Source organism: Mustelus asterias, chromosome 20, assembly GCF_964213995.1.
Source record: "Mustelus asterias chromosome 20, sMusAst1.hap1.1, whole genome shotgun sequence".
Lineage (NCBI taxonomy): Eukaryota > Metazoa > Chordata > Chondrichthyes > Carcharhiniformes > Triakidae > Mustelus > Mustelus asterias.
In genome coordinates, this window is record NC_135820.1 from 49,218,615 (window position 1) to 49,226,308 (window position 7,694).

Here is a 7,694-nt window from a genome sequence, read left to right on the forward strand (position 1 = left end):
GAGTTTAAGAGCCGTGGGGTTATGCTGCAACTGTACAGGACCTTGGTGAGACCACATTTGGAATATTGTGTGCAGTTCTGGTCACCTCACTATAAGAAGGATGTGGAAGCGCTGGAAAGAGTGCAGAGGAGATTTACCAGGATGCTGCCTGGTTTGGAGGGTCGGTCATATGAGGAAAGGTTGAGGGAGCTAGGGCTGTTCTCTCTGGAGCGGAGGAGGCTGAGGGGAGACTTAATAGAGGTGTATAAAATGATGAAGGGGATAGATAGAGTGAACGTTCAAAGACTATTTCCTCGGGTAGATGGAGCTATTACAAGGGGGCATAACTATAGGGTTCGTGGTGGGAGATACAGGACGGATATCAGAGGTAGGTTCTTTACGCAGAGAGTGGTTGGGGTGTGGAATGGACTGCCTGCAGTGATAGTGGAGTCAGACACTTTAGAAACATTTAAGCGGTTATTGGATAGGCACATGGAGCACACCAGGATGATAGGGAGTGGGATAGCTTGATCTTGGTTTCAGATAAAGCTCGGCACAACATCGTGGGCCGAAGGGCCTGTTCTGTGCTGTACTGTTCTATGTTCTATGTTCTATGTTCTTATCCTCAAACTATGACCCCTAGTTCTGGACTCCCCCACCATCGGGAACATTCTTTCTGAATCTACCCTGTCCAACCCTGTTTGAACTTTATAAGTTTCGATGAGATCCCCTCTCACTCTGATGTGATTGAAGGATAAATATTAACTATGACACTGGGCATACCACTCCATACTCGTCTTCATAAAAGCGCCACAGGATCTTTTACATCCATGTGAATGAGCAGACATGGTCTAACAAAGTCAGGAACTTTCCTCGCCCTGTGATCCAGGCCCCATTAGGGAGGTACCTGTCTGCTCTATTTTCATGCGAGGCAGGTCGGTTTGTGATGCAGATGGGCCCACCGACTCTAAATGCTCTGCAGATTTGGAAACGGGCCCAGGTGCGGGAAAATTGTGTTGCAGCCTCAATATAAAGGCCCGACTCTGATGCCACTGCGGGGAGGGAGATTGATGAAGGAGACAGCTGACCCAGTATTGGGAAGTCATCTCTGAACCTTGCCATGTGAGTCGTGAGCTTTTCTCTAACTGTTTGTGACAGCCAACAGCTTTGTAACTGTGATAAACTTGGCCCAACCTAGCTGCTTCCATTTCTCATGAGTGCCACAGACAATATTGACCCACTGCTGGCACTTGCACCTGATGTTCTATCATTCTGCAGCAATCAGAAACACATTTAGTGTCTGCTCTCTGCACAAAGCTTTCAGTCATAAGATTTCCAATCCCAACATGCTGCTGAATGCGGAAAACAAATGCACCAAATCTTAGCACATTAAGCCACCGTTGTCATGGAGCTGTACATCTCATGGTCCAATGGACCCCTGGATCACGGCTGCTCATTAATTGTTCTTGTCATTCTGGCTTGCAGACAGCCATGGTGATGACATCTATCCAGTACACAGACAGTCCAACACCAGTTGTCAGTGCCCCATTTACTTAGGTCACCCTATTATCCAACTGGACCCATAGATTGTGACTTCTTATAAGAGGCAAGCACGCATAATGGCCCATGTGCTTTGTTTATTGCCATGCCAGAATGTCCCAGAGGACAATACAGAGCCAGGCATTGAGTGTGTCTTGATTCAGTGACCAGACCTGGAGCTCCTGGTGCAGTCAGTGAGTGGTTAGCAGGGAGGATAAAGGGGAATGAGTAGATGTAGTGTATTTGGATTTCCTACAGGTATTTGATAAGGTGCCACATTGAAGATTACTGTACAATAGAACAGCTCATGGTGTTGGAGGTGATCTATTAGCATAGCTAGAGGATTGGCTAAACTACAGGAAAAAACACAAGACTTTCCAACCTTGCCGTGGTGGATTTAAATCCTGATTGACTTCAGTGGGACTGGAAGATCCCACCAGCAGGAGGGGCTGGAATACCCTGCCCAGAGAACTTGTATAGATTTTCAGGTTGGCAAACTGTAACTAGTGGAGTGCCACAGGGTTTAGTACTGGACCTCAACTATTTATGATCTATAATAATGACGTGAATGCAGGGACTGACTCTATAGTGTGCAGGTGGTACAAAGATAGGTAAGAAAACAAATGCTGAGGAGGACACTAAGAGTCTGAAAAAGGTTATAGATAAGTGAATGGATAAAATTTGGCAGATGGAGTATAATATGTGAATAGGTGAAGTTGTCCACTTTGGCTGGAAGACTAGATAGGCAGGGTATTATTTAAATGGAGAAGAGACTTTAGAATGCTGCAGTACACAGGGATTTGTACATGAATCATAAGAAATCAGCATGCAGGTACAACAAGTAATTTGGTGGCAAATGAATGTTGGCCTTTATTACAAGGGGGATGGAGTGCAAATGTGGAGCAGTCTTGCTGTATCTTTAAAAGGTGAGACTGCATCTGGAGCACTGTGCACAGCTTACGTGCAGAGGATGAGTAGGTTGGTGCTATACTCTTAGGAGTTTAGAAGGAAGAGAGGTGATCTTGTTGAAAATATAATGTTCTGACGGGTAGGAGGGATGTTTCCTCTTGTAGAGGAATTTAGAACTAGGGGGCAACATAAGGGGCACAATTTTCCTGGTCTGCTGTGCTACTTGAGTATTGCAGCGGGTCGGCAGACATCAGCCTGTAACGGGACTCACAATGGGCGTCCGTCCGATCATGAGTCTCCCAGGCAATGTTTATTGATGTAATCAGCCTCGTGCTGATTACCATATTGAAATTGATATTTCAATAAGATTAGCGAGCCTTGGATGGCATTCTCTAGGCTTGCTAATGTCTCTTCCCCACCGAGAATGGTTCCAACCAATGGGGTTACAACTGGTCCCCATCAATGGGGACCAGACGTGCTCACCCTGCTGGTAGGGACAGAGGTCATTGAGTTTCCCCCCACCCCACGAGGTTGGGGGTTGTCCCTTGGGCAGTGCCAGCTTGGCACTGCCAGTCTGGGACCCTGGTAGAGCCAGCCTGGTATCCTGGCACTTGCCCACTGGGCACTCTGGCACTGCCCACAGCACCAGTGGCAAGACGTTGCTGAGGAGATCATTGCCAGGTCATAGAGTCATAGAGGTTTACAGCATGGAAACAGGCCCTTCAGCCCAACTTGTCCATGCCACCCAGTTTTTACCATTTAGCCCCAATTGCCCGCATTTGGCCCATATCCCTCTATACCAATCTTACCCATGTAACTGTCTAAATGCTTTTAAAAAGACAAAATTGTACTCGCCTCTACTACTACCTCTGGCAGCTCATTCCAGACACTCACCACCCTCTGTGTGAAAAATTGCCCCTCTGGACCCTTTGTATCTCTCCCCTCTCACTTAAACCTATGCCCTCTCGTTTTAGACTCCCCTACCTTTGGGAAAAGATGTTGACTGTCTACCTTATCAATGCCCCTCATTATTTTATAGGCCTCTATAAGATCACCCCTCAACCTCCTACGCTCCAGGGAAAAAGGTCCCAGTCTATCCAACCTCTTCTTATAACTCAAACCATCAAGTCCTGGTAGGATCCTAATAAATCTTTTCTGCACACTTCGTAGTTTAATAATATCCTTTCTGTAACAAGGTGACCTTTCTATGATAGAGTCATTAAATCCAACATTATGGCTACAATTCCAAAACTAGTTCAACATCCTCACTAGTGTTGTCAAGATAAGAATATTGCTCGCATTCTCTCTGCTCACACTTTCACGTTCCCACCACCGCCGTTACTTACAATCAACATTCCACTATCCCCAACCCCACCTCCTGCAATCTCTGCACCACACTCCACTACCTCTCTTTCCTCATGGTGTAATTTTCTACACTGCATATCTTACACCAGCTAGACTACCTTGGCAAGTATTTAGAGAATGTGTCTCACAATATTGAAGCTAAAACATTCTCCCCTTTTCTTGCAGGAAAAGTTGTGCGCAGCTTGAGACATAGAGATGCCACCAGAGGAGGTTGAGCCCACCTGCAAACTTTCTCACCCATCAAGACGATAAGAAGGTATTGACAGAGTCATGACCATGACAACTGACAGCTCTAGATGGGTTGTCATGCAAGGTTTCTTCACAGTTTATCTTCTTTTCACTTATTGCTTACATCTTACTCTAAACCTATGCAGAGCATTGAGTGTCTTCAGCCCAACATCTGCCAAATTATTACCTCCATCAAAATGACAGTGGTGCCAATTGTAATGGAGCCTCTCCTGACAATTTGCAAAGCTTTTAAACAGCTGTCATCTTTCCACTAGGAGTTACCATTGGCCATGACATTTAGAGAGTTACCACACACCTACCCTCCATGATCAATCAGAGCAGTATAAAGTGCTGAGGCAGTCATACTAGTGTGGCCTTGGCTCCACGGAAGAAATACTTGTCCTCTCCCTTGACTGCTCCCCACTACTAATTTGGTTAGACAGACATAAATATTATTATTACATTACACAGCGATGAAATTGAGCTGCTTGACACACAAATTGCATTTACATAGCACCTTTATTCTCACAAATTGTTCCAAGGCACTTCACAGATGAAAATTGATGTTGAACCAAAGAAGCTGACATTTGGACAAACAATCAAAATGTTAGTCAAAGAAGGCTTTCGAAAGGGGAGAGGAGAAGAGGAATTCCAGAAACAGGGCCTGGACAGCTGAAGGCATGGCCACCAATGGTGAGACAAAAGAAGTCAGGGAAATGCAAGGGCAGAGTTGGAGGAACACAGAGATTTGGAAAGGTTGTTGGGCTCGAGGATGTTAAAGAGATAGAGGGAGTGAGGCCATGGAAGGGTTTGAAAGCAAGGATGAGAATTTTAAAATTAACGTTAATGGACTGGGGCACTACGGGAACCAACATGCATGGGATGATGGGTAAGCAGGACCTGGTGCAAGATGGGAGAAGTAAGCAAAGTTTTGGATGAGCTTAAGTTTATGAAGGGTGTATTACAATCCCCATAGATACCGGTAACATTTAAAAAGTGATTCAAGCTTTCACTTAATAGTTGAAAGAATGACACAACAATATTTCACAAATTAAAACCTTTATTGTAACAAATGATGACAAAAACTATTGACTAAACCCTATTTTTCTTTGAAGGCAACTTATACTTTAAACCACAGAAAGGAATATTTCTCTTTTATACTTAATACATATCACCCTCTCCACTGAATTAGAGAGTCAGAAAACAGTCACAGTTGCTCTCAGCATTCAATGGGATGCATTTTTCTGTTTCACCGAGTAGTAACTATCCAGACACTTCCCTTTGCCTTCGTAAAGTCTCCTGAATCCACTACTAGCAGTAATGCCTGTCTCAATGATCTCCCAGAATCTTTAGATGGTTGCATGATGTATCTGTTTGACTAGAGAGCGTCTCCTTCCCATATCCTGTTGTGGTCATTCGCAAACCAAGCAGCTTCTTCTCTCTGTTGGCCCCTAAAGATCTACTGATTGTTGTGATATTCATTGATTTGCAGGAAAGCCTGTAATCTGACCTCAAAATTGACTTTCTCTGAACTCTTCCACATAATGACATGAAACACATCAGTCTTGTATCCAGGTTTAAATGTGAATTAGCTCTTTTTAACCCCAATCTTTTTCATCTTAGAAGTAAGTGGGCAGTTTACAGCACAACTGTTTACAATCCGATTCTTTCCACATCTTTCTGGGACTTCAGGAGACTCAGAATCTATTTATTGTAAAGTAGAAGATGGCTGCCATTTTATGTAACCGTTAACCCCTGACACTATCACCTCTTCCCTCCCCCATCAATAACAAAATCTGGACCTCCCTTTGATTTTTAACTACCCCAGGCCTGTTGTAAAGCAAAGCAGGTCTAATGGCTCCCTCCAATCTACCTTGAAGTATGTTCCAAAACATAACAATCTTATAAACTTCACCAGGAAGTGAAGTGCTGGCCAGGGGAGCATCAAAATAGTCTAGAGGTTGCAAAAATATGCACAGAGTTTCAGCAACAGGTGAACACTTGTTGTGCTACAGAGATGGGAGTGACCAGAAGCTCAATTCAGCATCAATTAAAATGTTTGTGGTGAGGTGGTGGTTTTTGGTTTTTGCAATGTTTAGTTGCAGAAAATTTATGCTTATTCAATGTTGAATTTTATACAAGCTGTGTCACAGAGGCAATGGAGGGGCCAGGAGAGGTGATAGTGAGGTACGACCATGTGAAAACTGACTTTGTCTTTTCAGATGGTGTCACTGACAAGAAACATAGAGATAAGAAATGGGAGGGGTGAAGAATGAAGGATGAATCAAAGAAGTGGTGAGGGAGTGGGAAGAGAAGCAATTGCTCGAGTTGCTACAGCTGGACAGATAAAAATTGAATAAAAACAAAAAGTGCTGGAAATACTCAGCAGCATGTCAGGCAGCATCTGTGGAAGAAAAACAGAGTTAATGGGCTGGAGTTAATAGTCACGGTGGTGCAATATATCACATTCCTTCACTGCCGCTGGGCCATAATCGTGGAATTCCCATCCTGATAGCACTATGGGTACACTAACACCACATGGATTGCAATGGTTTAATACGGCAACTCACTGCCATCTTCTCAGGCGCAATTAGGTATGGGCAATAAATGCTGACCTTGCCAGTAGCTCCTATATCAAGAATGAATTGTAAAAAAATGTTGACTCTCACACCCTTCGGAAATAGCACCCAAACTGCTTTGCTTTATTTTTAATGGCTTTTTTTGGATCTGTATGTAAGGGGGGGGGGGGGGGGGGGGTGGGGGGTGGGGGCGGGGGTAGGGGTGGGTGTACAGAGCTGGCTAGCTCTTTGAAATCATCTGTCAAGGTTTGATACGGCTGATGGGAGGTCCACTTTTCAATAACCTTGTCCTTACCCAGGTCACACTGCAAAGAGGGTAAGGAGTATCCACCAGTACACTGCGCGTCTGAGTGTTTGGGACATCTGGGCAGTAATATTGTGATTTGATTTTGTCGAAACGAGGCTGTTTGTATTCATTTAGGGGATGTGGACATCGCTGGCGAGCCAGCCTCAATAACCCAGTCCTAATTGCCCTTGAGAAGGTGGTGGCGAGCTGCCTTCTGGAAGCACTGCAGTCCATGTGGTGTAGGTACACCCATCGTGCTGTCAGGGAGGTAATTCCAGGATTTTGACCCGGGGACAGTGAAGCAATGGTGATATATTTCCAAGTCAGGATGCTGAAACTCTGCATTTCAGATGGTGTCATTGACCAGACAGGTAGAGATAAGGAATGGCATATTGTGTTGTGCATCCTGAATGTAAGGGGTTACTTGCAGAATTTTTCTTCAGTTCATGGTCACTTTTATCGGTCAAACAGAAGCAACAATTCTGAGTGATTCTGGCTATTCAGTGAGTGTAACTCATTGGATGGAACACTAATCAATCGATTTGCAGTCAAATAGAAGGTTCAAGTGGCGTACCCTGTCAGAATGCTGTATATTTTAACAACTCGGAGACCAGGAGGTGTCAGGGAAGCAACGCAACTTTCTATTTGACTCTTTAACTGTTATTCAATAACTAATTGGACCTCATGTTGGCGAATGTCAAAATGTCAGATGGCATCCGGAATTAGTTGTAAGTATTCGCATTCCAACCATTATTCATGTAAATTGAGTCTGTGTCTTTATAAGTTCTGTTTGTGAACAGAATTCCCAC